This window comes from Melopsittacus undulatus, chromosome 4 (assembly GCF_012275295.1).
Source record: "Melopsittacus undulatus isolate bMelUnd1 chromosome 4, bMelUnd1.mat.Z, whole genome shotgun sequence".
Classification (NCBI taxonomy): domain Eukaryota; kingdom Metazoa; phylum Chordata; class Aves; order Psittaciformes; family Psittaculidae; genus Melopsittacus; species Melopsittacus undulatus.
In genome coordinates this window covers 72,339,671-72,355,521 of record NC_047530.1, presented here as the reverse complement: position 1 = coordinate 72,355,521, position 15,851 = coordinate 72,339,671, and the positions used below count along the sequence as shown (strand labels likewise).

General features: G+C 43.2%; 2 non-coding genes across 2 annotated transcripts; one reads left to right on the top strand and one right to left on the bottom strand.

Moving 5' to 3' along the window:
• Positions 1 to 10,698: 10,698 nt before the first annotated feature.
• TRNAA-CGC (transfer RNA alanine (anticodon CGC)) lies at positions 10,699 to 10,770 on the top strand. Its single transcript has one exon. It is a non-coding gene; the product is annotated as a tRNA-Ala (tRNA).
• Positions 10,771 to 10,957: 187 nt separating this feature from the next.
• Positions 10,958 to 11,028, bottom strand: TRNAG-GCC (transfer RNA glycine (anticodon GCC)). Its single transcript has one exon. It is a non-coding gene; the product is annotated as a tRNA-Gly (tRNA).
• Positions 11,029 to 15,851: the final 4,823 nt, after the last annotated feature.

Here is a 15,851-nt window from a genome sequence, read left to right as displayed (position 1 = left end):
AGTGGCAAAACAAGCCTAAGATGGTCCCACGATCAGCATGGGCCCCTGTGCTGTCACTGGGCCAGCACAGGGAAGGTGATATGGACAAGGCAGCAGCTGCTTGATGAGCAGGCCAGAGAAGGGACAGTGGACAAGCAGAGCTGCATCATTCCAGCTCTTCCAGTAGAATATCTAAATGTGATCATACTTTTTTCCCCTAGAATACACATATGGAAGCATGGAGCTGCTCCACATTCAGCAGCTTACTGGGGGCTGCAGGTACTGGGTACTGCAGGTACTGGGTAGGCACATCTGACTGTGAACAAATCAGGATTGCACTGCAGCAGGAAGGGCTGGCTCTGCGGGGAGCGCTATCAGGACACTCATCAGGACTGCCTGGAGTAAAAGAAATCTCTCTGTATTTAAAAGCATGAGAACCCCAAGCCGTGATTTCCAAGTCCTCTTGCTGTTTGCCGCCCACACCTCCAAAGAGAACCCCTCTCCTCTGCCCGAGTGCAGTCCATGTTAGCAATGCATGAGAAATTAGGATGGTGAAGGCAATGCAGAGCATCCCAATGGCTGGTGGCTGTTTGTGATGATGACAAAGGTGGCCAGGGTCTGTGCAAGCCGTCACCTGGCTGCTTTGGGAATTGTCTCAGGGTTTGGCTCCAGGCTGTTCTGTCACCTCTGGAAACACCCCAAAAATGACACTCAAGTGATATATTTATGCCACAAGCACTCTAAAATAGCATGAATACGCATTATTTTCCCACATTTTGGTAATTAACTGACAAAACACAGAGAAATCTTGTTTAATTAACTACTTTCTCTAAGTGAAACCCTTTTTGTTTTTTTAAGTGAAATACATTCTTGTTTTGGGAGGGATTTTCTAGATCCATCTGGGGTCCTTCCCCCTCATACAGTCCTCAGAAATACATTCTCAGGAAGACACTGCCATATTTGACTGGAGAAACCAAAGACTCCACTTGTTTTACTGCCAGCATGGCCCTCTCCAGCAGCTGACTGCACCAGGAAGTGTTGCTGGCCCCATCTCAGGTGGACAACACCATTCAGAGTGAGTTGTGCAAGGGGGTGATGAGGAGCTCTGGAAGTGCCTCCAGATCTGTCTGGGGCTAGCGCTGCTCAGAGTTGGAGCCAGGAAGGGCACTCAACACAAACCAAGTATTATTCCCAGAAACGTTTTTCATTAGTGGAGCCTCGTAACAACAGCTCACGGTATCAGGAGCTTTGTCTCACAGGTGCCAAAACCGCCTGTGCGAGAGAGGGTGTTTCTCAGGACATCATAGCATTGTTATCATTCATCCTGCGTTGTGGTTGCTTGCACAAAGCCTCACAGATTTCAAACATAATGCTGGAGGAATGTCTGGTCTGACCAAGTTACCATGAGTCTATTTCTGTAATCCCTAACTAGAAGCAGTTTATTGAAGACCTCTCAAAAAATTTACTGTGAGATGGAGTCACTGCCAGAAGCAGGAAGTGTTTGGCCTGGTGAATTCACCACTACAGAGGATGCTTGTGTAGCCTTGCTTGATGAAACGGTTGTGCACAGACACAAGAGGGTTCTAAAGCAGTGGATATGCAGCCTGCAGTTTCAACAGAGGTGGGCAGCAGTGCTGATGGCCTCACTGAACACAATTCCAGCCCCAGTGCTCAAGGGCTAATGGGCACTGCTTTGGGGCCTTACCCTGCCCCTTTGCTCCAGTCTGAAGGAAATAATTTTTCATTGAGGCTGTAAGCCTTGAGGCATCCCAAAATAGAGATATTTTGAGTATTTTACACAATATGTTTGAAAACGATTGTGCTCACAACTGCTGAGTGGGAGATCTGTGTGCACCAGACCCAGCAGTGCCAGACTCCTCCTCCATGGCAGTGTAGCCCAGGTTGAAATTGCGGCAGAAGCAGAACTCCCCAGCCCCAGGCTGTCCAGGGCTGGATCTGGGCTGGTGGGCAGCTCTGCCAGGGTACCCTGTGTCAGCAGCTGGGTTCCCCTGTGCTGGGATCTGGCCTGGGGCGAGGTGCCTTCCACAGGGATGGCTAGTTTTCATCTTGCTGTTTGCTCAGACAGCCTCAGTGAAGGCATGGTTTGCAAAACTCACTCTTGGTTTCTAGGGGTGACGAAGTTGTATTTTGCATTCATTGCTCTGAGCTAAGTCTGAGTTACAAAACACTGCCTCGTTTTGGCAAGAGGGCTGCTAAAGCTTTTTTTCACTGCTGAAGGTACTGACAGTACCAAAGGGCATGTGACAGCCACTGAGGTGGAGCCTGGGCATGCTGTGGGACAACCATCAGAAATAGACTTACCAGCATCGCGCATCTGCCCAGCCATGCAGATGACCGTGACCTTCCTCAATAGCCAGTTCCATGTCAGGTGTTGAGCAGTTAGTGAATGCCAGAAAACAAGTTCAGAAAAAAGTCTCATGAGAATTCCAGTTATGTCATGGTAAGAGGCTCGTACTGTACTGCAGGCTTCAGAAAATTGTAGCAAAATTAAGGAAAAACAATCATGATAGTTATGAATTTGCAAAACTTGTCATGTATGTGATGGCTGCTGTCATTAGAGGTAAATGGGAGGGAGAATAAACTTATTAATGGAAGATGTTAATTGAAAACAGGATTTGTGTAGAGAATGGTGTTTGTAATTACAAGAATAGTTATTAAAATACCATTTTGCTTTTCAAAATGCCTGACTTTAATACAGAGTATGAAGGAGTTATGTTTTTTAAAAGTTAATAATTTCCAGTGCTTCAAAAAGGGAAGTCTAAGCTGAAAATGATTTACAAAAATTATTAAGATACTTTTTAAATTATCCTTTTTAAAACACTACAGTAGAATATCAGCTGAGCCTTAGAACTTTCCCTACGACGTGTGCTTTGCTCCTCTGTGGACCTGGATCTTCTCCAGGGCTTGCTATGGAGCTGCAACCTGGCTGCACCTGCGGTGGGGAGCACAGCTGTAGCCTGTGCCATGCCAGGGCTCCCAGGTGTCCTTTTTGACTTGCTGTTCTGGCCTTTCAGGGGTGCTTTGGTCATCCTACCTATGGCAGCATTGATGTTGGCAGCTTTTCTTCATGGTTTCCTGGTCCCAGTGTGTCTGCTCAGGCTCATGCTGTGCTCCCTTCACTGCCTCCTCTCCCAGCTGGGTTCAGGCCCATGACCTGAGGTGCAGGTAAGTTCTGTGCCCAAGGATCTTCTTCCTTCAACACTTTTTGGAGCCCTAGGTTTGTGGGGACCAGCACTGGGTCAGGCTGGCTGAGCAAGGGACACCCTTCTCCCTCCTTTGGGCTTCCTGGGTTTCACAGCCTCCTGCCATCTCTGGAGGTGTCCCCTGGGGAGGATCTGGCACTGCAGCTATGCAGTTCCCAGAGTGGATGCAGATATCTTGCAAGAATCAGGAGAAAACAAAGAGGAGCTTTTTTGTGGAGAGTAAATACCAGTTAGAGCTGGGCATGTGTCGCGCAGTAAGCAGCTCCTTGGCACAGCAAGCTGCATAGCAACATCTGCTGCACTGGTGTCTACAGCTCACACATGTAAACTTCAAGTTGTTAACATAAGTACTTACTACAGGGTTCACGTGCATGGAGGTGAACGTATCATTGGCTCGTGTGCTGTGCACAACCACCATGTCTGCTGTGCAGGCTCACTAGATCCTACAGGGATCACAGCAGAAAGCACAGCCTCAAAAATCATTCTGTGAGGACAGCATTTTCCACATCTCCATAGCTTGTGAGGAGGGTGTCAAAGCTTTGACCCCTCTTGCCCTTCCCACAGCACACCACTGATTTCAGGAAGGCTCTGCTGGAATGTGGTGCAGACATGGCACTCATGAACACCCAGTGGTGTGCAAAGTACCTGCTTTCCATGTCCAGTCCATGAAATAATCATGGAGAAACAGGCAAGTAGTAAGGCACAATAAATCACATAGTTGTCTTTGAAACATTTGAAACACAGTAAGCAGTGAACACTGATTTGAGTCAGAAATAAAAATACCCAAACTATAGCTCAGCCTGCATACAGAATGGAGAAAAATATTGTTTTCTTCCCCAGTTTTGACTGAATGGGATCTGGTTATGCAACATGAAAAAAAATAGATTAAAACTGAGGTAAAAATTAATATTATGAGTACATAAAAATACATTAGTTTTTGGATGAGAGAGCTTTAATAATAAGACATATAATCAAAGAAATCAAAACTGGATTGTATATTCTTCAGATTGTTCAATATGAAAGCCGACAAAATTAGTCCATATTGATGTGATAAGCAAGAAGAAATGTATGAGTTTCCAGTTCACAACATTCCAGGACAAGACACCATTGGAAAACTAAGTCAATTTTTATATCATCAAATCCATATTAAATTAGCCCAGACTTGATATTGATCTTGATACTGATAATGAGATGTGGATGTATTGCGGATGTGTTTCTTTGGAGTCAATGGTAACTTCCATGTGAAGAGACAAGAATCAGTTTGGCCAAATTCCCAGTTCCATGGGACTTTGGCATCAGTTGATTGAGGTTCTTTAAGAAATAAAAAGTTTAGTCTAATTTTTTAATAAATGTCATTTTAGCTTTCCTCATTTACCTAAAACAATAGTCATATAATGGCTTTGTCAGAGTTTAGTCTCTCTGCTGTATGAAGATCCTATTCAACACACACTGTGTGTGTTGTGTGTCTAATTACCATTCAGCTTTATATCAAGATACTTTGACATTAGAAGCTCACAAGAAACTAGACCAGCTTTTAGAAAAATCTAAATTGATGAGAATCTCATTGGCAAATAATGACCAAGAACGTAGCTCCTGAAGCAGTAAAGCTACACCTTTGTTTTACTGTCAAACACACTGCACCTCGCAGCAGGTTAACAACTGGATTTGGGGTTGGGAAATGTATTCAGTGAGGAAAAGAGCAGGAATTAGCATGATGTGCTGGTATATTGAAAAATGCAAACTCAACAGAACTCCAGGCCCTGTCTTACAAGATGTTTACTGGCATGGTTCATGTCATGGAGCAAAATGCAGACAGCAGGGAAGAGCTACGGGTGCTGAAGGTGCCATATGCAGAGGAGGTGGCTTGGGCTCTGTGAATAGCAGCACTGCCAAGACAGCAGAAAGGCTGACCAGAAGCTCTCTCTGTACCTCAAAACCTGGGGTTAAAATGCCCAGCACTGCAAAACCTCAAACCTTTTTTTTTCAGAAATGTACTATGTGCCTAAATCCTTCCTAAATCCCTTCATTTAACTAGTGCCTGATTTTCAGGGGTGCAGTATGAGATACTATGGGTCAGGGTCTTGCTTTTTTCAACCACTATGGACTGTTGCTATATTACCTAAGTCAAATCTAAAGTAAAAAATGCTCTTTAGTCACAGAATTCAATGATTTCTCCCCCCCCCCCCCCCCCCCCCCCCCCACTTCTCTGTGGGGTTTTTTCCATTGCTACTTTCTGGTTCTGAGTAATCTCTTCTTAGTCTTAGCATCATAACAGAATAGAAAGTTTAACATCAAGCTCCACTGAAAAGGTTACCATGACATGTACTGGTTTCCACAAGATGAACATGAGACTCCATGCAGCATATCCCTTACAGGAATATGTTCACTTGGGTAACAGCAATAAACTCCTGTGCTGGGTTTTTTTCATGTTCCTGATGTCCATTTCCAGTGAAACTTTCACTTTGCTCAGTTTTTTAATTAACAACAAACTCTTGTTGTCCTTTGGCATGTGATGCTTTTTCACATTTTATTTTTAGGTTAATTTCCTGTAATATGGCTGCCTGGCAGCAGAACCATGACAGGATGCGATAGTTGTACTCTAGATGCTCTTCTAAGAAAGTATCTGTGTTCATCTGCTTGCAGTGGTGCAGAGGAATAAAGCAGTTGTTCTAGTATTTTTATAAAATGTAAGTATATACAATAATTACTGAATTAATTACTGAATAACTATTGTTATTATTATTATTACTATTCATTAATTATAATATTACTGAAATGAAATCAAATGTAAAGCTTCCAGTTTCCTATCAGCTCAAAAGTAGCCTAGTAACAAAAATTAAGTCCAATCGATTTTTTTGCAAGAGCTATTAGTAGTAGCCTTCATTTTGGTTTTCTTTCTCTATGAGCCTGGGTAAAGAAGTCCACTTTCCTACCTGGATCAGAAAAGTGGAAAAATTTGGTTTTATGTAAGAATGTTCATGATTTCTAGGGGAAAGTATGCCGAGTATAGCAGGGCCCTGGTTTGCAGAGGGGTTGTCCTGGTTCCAGCTGAGATAGAGTTAATTTGCTTCCTAGTAGCTGGTGCAGTGCTGTGCTACGGCTTCAGTCTGAAAACAATGCTGATAACACACCAATGTTTTAGTTGTTGCTCAGTAGAGCTTACCTGGATCATAGGCTGGATATTGGTCAGGGGGTAATGAGAAATTGTATATCACTGTTGGGTTTCTTTTGTTTTTTTTCTCTCTCTCTTTTCTGGTATTTCCCATTTCATCATCAGTAGTAGTAGTAGTAGTAGTAGTAATATATTGGAACAACTGGGGGGCTGCCTGTTTGGGCTGACCTGATCCCAACCTGCAGTTCTCTTCATATTGAGCTGAGCAGCACAGGGCCATGGGCCACCCCTCTTCTGCTTCCCACCCACAGAAACACTCTGTTGTGATTTGAAGTAAGAATTACGCTTGGTTTAAGATGATGCGTATGAGCCTTGCCTTTTTGTTGTGAAATTTCAAGCCAGCAGAAAAAAATCTTACTTAATGTTTGTAATGACATTATGGCTCAGAGTGGGTTAATGAGCACGTCGTATGATACTTCTCACTAGAAGATGACGTGTTTCAATTTCCAAAGGTATTTCCAAAGGTTTTCCAGGAACAACAAAGAACATTTGTTTCATGAGAGAGCTGAAGATACCTCCTCCTTAAAAGTGTGACACTTGGCAAGCAAACTGAAAAATAATAGTAAAAATTCTTATCTATTATATTTCTGCATGGAGGGACAGGGAGAACTGCAAGCATGGGAAAAGGCTGAGAGAGTAAGTCAGGAAATAATAATAGTAGTAGCAATAAAAAAGTAATAATATATGTTTGCAGGGTTGGGGTACAATATTTTGCAGAAAATTTTAATCAGGGATTCCTTAAACAATTATAAAGTGTCCTGTGGAATGATCTGTCCTAACAAGACTGCTATGTTCATTTCCAGATCAGCCTCTACCATGGGTTCACAGGTCAATCCGTAAACTAAAGGCCTGTAGAAAGGCAGGAGCATTTTGCTGTCTCAATGGCCTTACAGCCTATGCAAACTTGTACAATTGTGCTAGATTCCATCTTTCTGAGCTTTAAAAAAACCCTCCTATTTCCCTCAAATCCCAAAATGTTAATTTTTATCTCTGATTAATCTGAAGACCAGTTGAGGCTCCTTTTATTAAGTCATGCAGACTCCTACCTGCTTCCTGAGGGCTAAATTTGGCTGAGAAAACCATTGTAATATTGCATAATTAATTTGCCAGTCAAATAATTTCTTCAGGGCTATAATTTACTTATCTGTCTGCAACCCTAATGAATCTCCCAGTTCAGTACATTAATCCTGTTTTCTGCCTTTTTATCTCATTTTTTAACTCTAATATTTGTAATTCTTTAATATGGGCTGCTTTGTAACCTATAGTTTGGGGATGTTCTTATGATGTTCTCACTGGGAACAACAAAAAAACAGCTAAACACTTAGCACATGATGACTGGGAACTAATGGAAGTTTTCCTTGCCTTACTCCTTCATTTCACCACAGCAAACAAGGGACTTAATTCAATAAAAATCAAAGATGGAAAAGCACAGAATTAAAAACAATTTGTACTTGGAGGACTGAAGTTTGTAACTTCGTTCAAGGTCAGTGTAACATACATGCAGAACTTGCCAAAGCTTACTCTGAGCACTGTATTACCTCACTAGTGACAATAGGTAAAAATTAGTCAGTAAATGTAACGTTGGCAATTCTTTTAGTTGTTTAACTTTGCAAATCACAACTCTGTCCTGGTGTTTGGGTTTTTTTTTCTACTACATTTATTAATTAAAATTGTTTGCTAAGTGACATAAATAAGCAGCTAGTGTGTTGTTCATAATCTTTGAAATCTGTCATTTTACAGTTTTCCTAATCTCCAGCAGGAATGTGTTTTTGGTACAGGATAGAAACACTAAATGAAGTAGAAATGACGTAAGAGATTCATGAATATTCTGCACTGACTCATTTGGATACTTCAAACAAATGGATGATATGATCGTGTGATGGAAGAAAAACAACTTGAGTTATTTATTTCTAAATGGCTGATGCCATTGCCACAGGCCTGGTCCAGCCTTGTAGCAGCCATGACAGAGGGGAAGGAAAATGCTCCTAGGGGAGCAGAGACTTCGTTCAGGCAGAGAAATCTGGGATGGCACAAGGCAGTGAATGCCTGCGGCTGGGCTGCATTCGGGAAATGAATACTCCTCATGTTTGGTTTATACTGCTATGCTTTGCTGCTGTATTTTATTGAATGAGAGTGCCTATTTTAAGATGGAATTTTGAGTGCAAACATTTAATCCTGGGAAGAAGTGCAGTGTTAGAAACCTGTATCAGAAAGAAATGTAGAAACGCCTATATGTCTGTTCAGAATGCCACTGTGATCAGTATGTGGTGTGTACATGAGGTCACTTTGAAACAGAACTCTTTTCAGGCTAGACTTCGTAAATCCATTAGCTTGGAGAAAAATTCCTGTGGAAAATACAGAGTGAGTTTAAGCATTTATCTAATGAGAATCGATGAAAAATGCAAAAACATGAACAGATTCAATGAAAATACCCTGGGGACAAGGCAGGCCTCCCTGAAAGGCTTGAGGTTTGAGGTACCAGGAATGAGTTAATCCCACCAAGGAATGCGGAGGAACTGCCAGATAACAGTGACATTGTTTTTCCCTGATGTCAGCACAGAAACCCAAACACAAAGAGGTGAATGTAGTCTTCTGAGGGAGCTCTAGAGAAAGCTGAATGTCCAACTTGTGCCCTGCATCCCATAGCACTGAAAAGTGCTGGGCACAAGAGAAGAGTGTTTCCCGGAACCGGGGCTGCCTCTAGGCATCTGGTCAAGACCTCAGCTGTGGGCAACAGCTGAAGGATCATGAGATGTGTATGTGGCAACACTGGGAGCTGTATTGTTACTGTCCAGAACCAAGAGGGGTCCATTTCTTTGTCTTTGTTCAAAGAATGTGCACTTCTAGTAGGCTTGGCCTTATCATTGAGTAGATTTATAGCCATCTGTGGGTCATTTTTTACTTTACAGCTCACTGTGAGCCATCTTATTTTCTCCCACAGCATCCACCTGTTGAGTCTTGCTTGAATAATTCAATTTATTCTGTATTAGGTAGGTGATGGTCCAGGGGATATTTAGATCTAGCTGCAATAGAAGCATTGTTTCACTTTAATATAGGCAGCACATAAGCTCTTGTATTGGTTCCACAGGGACAGTAATTAAATACTTGGTGATATGCTTTGGATTCATAGCTGCTTTTCGCAGCAGCTTGAATGTGCTCTGCCTTGATCCACCTTCCACATGGGAAGTTTCACAATTGGACTGGCTGTCCATCACAGCTGAGAAAGCCATAAAGGCATAGTAATATCTGTATTATTCATTTTCTACTATTCTGAGGTCTACAGAAAGGTAAACAAAAAGAGGGAAAAAAAGGAAGAGAAGGTTTTAAATTGCTTTGTGTTTTTATTGCTATGGTTGGTATTAACCTACCCTGCACCCTTGGCTCAGTCTCGTTAAGAGCCACTGCTATTCTGTGCTTTGTCTTAACAGACAAATCAAACAGTTTGTGTGTTGTGTTAATTATGAAAATCAAATTCAGTAACTCCTCAAAAGCTGCTGCTAAAAATCTGTTTTGAAGAAAACCAAGCTGTTAAATGCTGCTTTCTGACAGGAAGGAAATCCATGAGTTGCTGAGGTCATGAATGTCTAGACGAGGTACATGAGAGGAACTACGCTCAGTGGTGAAGGGTCCTCCTTGGCTTAGGTCCCCTGAAACAGATACAGCTGCTTGTAGTGCCTTCTTCTAAGAGTGGACATCAAACACACTATAGTATTATGTGTTATGGGATAGAAGCATCCTGAGGGGAGAGCAGCACATCTTGAGTATCAGGCCTCTACACCTGCCAAGTCCATACTTAGATGGGAAGAACATCCTAGAAGAGCTGCATTTTGTGTCATAGTAAGTAATCTCCTACTGGGCAGTTTAGAAGCTTAGATCTGTTAGAAAAATCCAGGATTAAGCAAAATGCACTGAAGAAGCAGGCGGGTTAGGCAGGTTTTCAGGGTCTTCCCTCCTAGCTGCGTGCTCCAGTTCCTTTGAAGCCTCCGGATGTCCTGAAGGGAGTCTGGGGTACAGACACTGGTCAGGCACCGAGAGGCAGAGGTAGAGGAGGAGCGCAGACGTTAAAACGCGGACTGCGGGGAGAGGATGGGCTTTTCAGGCAGGTACTCCCCCTCCAGCGAGGATGGGGCTTGTGCAGCTGTCGGGACCCGCCCCGCGCGGCTGGTCGCTCTATTCCACGGCCTCGCGGGGTGTCCGTGGAGCCCTGAAACGTCGGAGGCAGCTATATGGAGAAGGGGAACACGGGCAGGTGGATGAGTGAAAGCATCAGGGGCAGTAGGGCTGTCTACCTCTGATAGCACCCGGAGAAAACGCCGTACAGCCGGGGATGTAGCTCAGTGGTAGAGCGCGCGCTTCGCATGTGTGAGGTCCCGGGTTCAATCCCCGGCATCTCCAGTGGCTTCTTTTCCCTTCCTTCCTCTTTTTTTTTCTCAACCCTTCTCCCGAAGGAAGCAAACGGCGGCGCGTCTTCCCGGTCGGGAATCCCGAGGGGAAAACGAAAGGAAAGCGCTCCGGGCTCCCGCCGCAGAGGGCTTCCTGCAAACACAAAATAAATAATAAAATAAAAAAATCAAAAGTAAGCTGCATTGTCCGGGAATCGAACCCGGGCCTCCCGCGTGGCAGGCGAGAATTCTACCACTGAACCACCAATGCGCGCCCTGACCCTGTCTATGGAGGCCCCCTGCATACCCCAATCGATCATCTAGAAAGCTTCTTAGAAAGTGAACATCGTCTATCTATTTTATTCCTGTAAAGTATTAAAAAACCCTAGGAAACTGCATAATACACCCATAATAAAATCAGAGAATCCCAGGTTAGAGGGGATCTAGGAACATCTAGTCCAACCCTTACTGGAGCACCTCCCATATGAAGACAGGCTGAGAAAGTTGGGGCTCTTCAGCCTGGAGAAGAGAAGGCTGCATGGAGATCTCATAGCAGCCTTCCAGTATCTGAAGGGGGCCTATAAGGATGCTGGTGATGGACTATTGATTAGGGACTGTAGTGATAAGACAAGGGGTAATGGGTTGACACTTAAACAGCAGAGGTTTAAATTGGATATAAGGAAGAAATTCTTTACTGTTAGGGTGGTGAGGCACTGGAATGGGTTGCCCAGGGAGGTTGGGAATGCTCCATCCCTGGCAGTGTTCAAGGCCAGGTTGGATGAAGCCTTGGGTGATAGGGTTTAGTGTGAAGTGTCCCTGCCCATGGCAGGGGGGTTGGAACTAGTTCATCTTAAGGTCCTTTCCAACCTTAACTGTTCTATGATTCTATGATTCTATGATTCTATGATTCTATGATTCTAGGCAAAGCATGATCTAGACTACCTGGCCCAGCATCCTATTGAGCTGCATCTGAAGTGTCCAGCTCTGGAGTTTATTCCAATGGCTGCTTGTTCTCAGTGTGAAAAATTTTCCTCTTGTGTCCAGCCAGAACCACGCCATGAGTAACCTGTACCCATTATCCCTGCTTTTTTCCGTGTGACTCTTTGTGAAAAGGGAGTCTCCATTTTCTTGGTAGCCACCCTTTAAATAGTGTAACATGGTCATAAGGTCTCCCCTGGGCTTTCTTTTCCCAAAACTGAACAAGCCAATCTCTCTCAGCCTTTCCTCATATCCTATAGGGCATATCCAAGCCCTATCCTTGTATCATTATCTCTGTGGCCCTTCCCATCATCCTTTACATTTAAAAGCTTTCAGATCAAGTCACCTAAGGTGTATTTTTATTCCTTTTCCATACCAGAAGGATTGTGCCAGTCAAGGGTTTAGAGGCTCAGCTCCTGTGATCTACTGATAGAGGAATCCTCACCGTTCAATGCCTGAACTTTGGTCTCTTTGCTGTGTCAACTGATGCAACTCTCTGGATCCTTACATTCCAGTGCAGCATAAATTTGTGCAGTGATAAGATACCCAGAGACCACCACCACTTACACTGCAATACAGTGATGCCATATTCTAATATAAATTGTGCACAGTCATGACATTTAGTTTCTCTTGGTGGTGCTCCCATGAACAGCCACACCAAATTGTTTAAGGAAAAGCAACATTAAGCGTTTCATGTTCATTAAAATGTGTGTATGAGAAGCACAGCTGTGCTTAAATACACTCCAGGCAGAATGGGCACCTACTACCAACCATTGCAAAAGAGGTATTTTCTTCTTCAGAAAACACCTATCTGTATCTGGCACTACAGAAAATGTTCCAGGTTCCTGTGTGAACATACATTAACACCTAAAGCTTCCCTACAGAGTCTCCTGCCTGCTTACCAGTCCTGCAGCAGTCACCTAACTCTTCCCAACCACACATTCAGTTTGTGGAAAGGGTAAGATTTTCCTGCACACACAAAGCAGAAGCTGAGTAAAACTTGTGTTCTTAATGAATCTGGAAAGAGAATCAAGACCACAATTTGCTCACCAGCCAGTTGGATACCAGTGACAGTATTTCTCAGTCACCCCCAGCCTAGAACAACATGGGCCTGCAACACAGTTCCCTTCCCTAAGCTTAATTGCAACTTCATTTTCACTGGCAGAAGGAAACACAGTAAATACTTCAGATAATAACTCTTGTTTAGGCTACTGCTTACAGTTGCATCTGTCAGCCTTGAAAAACTGTTTTCCCAGACAAGCATAGAACCAGAAATCCCAAACCAGTTAAGCAAAAACCAGTCATATTGAGAAGACTCTAATTCACTAGTATAACTGAAAGTTAGTCATGCTGAAGTAACAGTCCCTGCCCATGGCAGGGGGGTTGGAACTAGATGATCTTAAGGTCCTTTCCAACCCTAACTATTCTATGATTCTATTCTATGATTTTATGATTCTTCTACTTTTATTCTCTCATTTCTTTCATTCCTGAAGAGTTGAGGCACTGCAGGCAAAGGTCAGCTGGCAGGGCCGGACTGGTGACGTCTCTGCATGGCCACATGAGAACCAGCTGCAATATGTAAGAGAGAAGAGTCCTTGGACCAGCTCTCCTGGGCTGATCAGGGTCATTCACAAAATATGCTGTGCTTCTGACCTGCTGCTTGTTGGGGAATCATTTTGAAGAGGATTGCCACAGTAGCAAACTTTGCACTATTAGCAAGCCTCTCTTGTTCCCAGGGTAGAAACAAAACTCATTCTCACAGTTGTAGTTCATAATTTAGAGAACAATTTTCCATATCTATGAGATCATAGTTTGCATCTGCTTGGAACATCTGTGGATGTTAGATGACATACTGCAGAGATCTGTGTAAATCAGGAGGAGTTTGGCAACACATGTGCCTCAAGGAGCTCAAAAGTTGCTCTAGAACATGCTCTGGAAACCCTTTTGCAAACTTCATGACACAGGGTCATACTTGGCTTCTCCTAAAATGACCTTATGTAGGAGAGTGCTGAATGAAGGACAGAATTGAGACCTGTAATATTAGACAGTGGTGGTCTGGAGCCTCAGAACTGATGAAAATTTCATAGGATCAGTTCAGCTGACTAAGAATCTGCATCCTGTTCCAGTGAGACAGTCTTTCAGACATCATTGTCTTAATCATCACAATGGTTAGGAGAATGCTCCCTGAGAAACCTCAGTGAAGAAGGAAGTGTTCTGTGCAAAGACAGCAGAGCAGTGCAGGACCATCCAGTGAAATTACTGTCTGAAAGTTAAGTACAAATACTTCATAAAAAAACAAATGTGTCTCTAGCTGTCATCTATCAAATATCTGTAACTGTAGGAGTTCAGAAGATGGCTCAAATGGCATCAAGAATCCAACTTCATATAAGCTTATAGCATCTAGGAAACTACTTTTTAGTGAGATTCCTAAAAACGTACTTTTGTACGTTTCTACCCAGTATCTGATGAATGGGTGGGAGGGTTTACCTTGTGAGGGACTTGGGACATCATCCCCTTTGGTCTTGTTCAGGTCATTCAGGCAGCTAAGGAGATGTCACAGACCTTCACCAGAAACAAGGCAAAACATGTTATAGGAAGAAGGAAAAGGATTTTCTTTGGCCTTTTTATCCCCCAGAGGGGGACAAATAAATTTTTTTTCTATTCTGAGTCTCCTTTAAAGGGACTCATACCTTGATGCTTCTGCCTAAGGCCTGACACAGTGCCTCCCCATGGGCTTTGCTACTGCAGGGCTGAGCCGTGGAACTCCAGGTCTGCTGTTGACCCTGCTGTGTATCTCTGAGGAAGATGCTGTAGCTTAGGGCCACCTATAGACTCAAACATCCCAAGTTCAGCTGCTGTGGCTGCAGTAGGAACAAGGTAGGGATTGAGAGATAGGCAGTGGTGAAACAGCTCAAATCAACTTAAAATTGCAGGTGTGGATTACCTGGGGTGGAGTGAGTAGATAACACTCGTTCCCTCTGCCCTAACACACATGGATACATGTTCCCATGTCATTCATTACAATTGCAGCTGTGCAGCCACCTACTTTAAAAGTGGTGTTGCATCAATACTTGTACTGATAGATAAAACCAAGAAATTGTGATACCACAAATGTAGCTGTACTCTTTGCTCTGATGGAGCTCTTCATGTGCTATATGAAATAGAGAACCTGTTTGAAATAATGCCTGAGGAGTAATTCACGCTGGCCTGAAATATAACATACCTCTTTGTAAGAACCAACTGCCCAATCATTGGTTTCTCATGCTTAACTAATGCATACATAGTACATTACTGGAGAAGTCTAGCCAAGACTTCTTATTGGCCCCCAAAATAATGAAAGATAACTTCAGGCCTTTCAAAATGGCTTCTAAGTCCTCTTCAGTGAAGGCTCCCAATGTGTGCTCTTGTCTCTGCTTCCAGAGTGCAGAAAAACTGTACCATCCCTGGTGAGTTCTCCACTGAGTGGAGTACAGGCACATCAACTTGATTTTAACAGGTCACGGAATAAGCCAGGCATTTAAAAATATCCACCTACCCAAAAGGACAAATAAATACATATTGCAGAGCCTTCAGCAAAGATTGTTGAAACAAAACAAACAAAACAACCTTGGTAATCTTTTAGGTAAGACTTATAATGTAGAACAACTTGTCAGTACAGGTTAAAGTTTTAAGGCCTAGCAATTTTGACAGCGTCCCTTTGAGCACAGTGAGAGCACAGGGACGAGCAGGACAGCAAAAGGTCACTTGGTCACACATATCTGCTGCCTCTTTTAAGTTTATCTCAAGACCCACTAGGCACGTCCCAATTAATTATTTAAATCTTCAGGGAAAAATATGTCTGCAGATGAGCTAGAACAATCTTAAATTCTGGGGAAGCTGCAGGATAGCTGGCATGGTCAAAAATAGTGCTAAGAGGAAGCCAGGGCACAATACCAGATCCACAGGCTTGGACACCAAGGGATGTCATTTACATCCAGTAATGCTGATCTGTTTCAGGTATCAGCCAAGTGGGAATTTACGGATTTTCCTATATCCCTTCATTTTCAAATGAACAGTTCTGGATTACAAAAGGTCACCAAACTCAAACCGACAATGATATATGTGGTTATTTAAAAT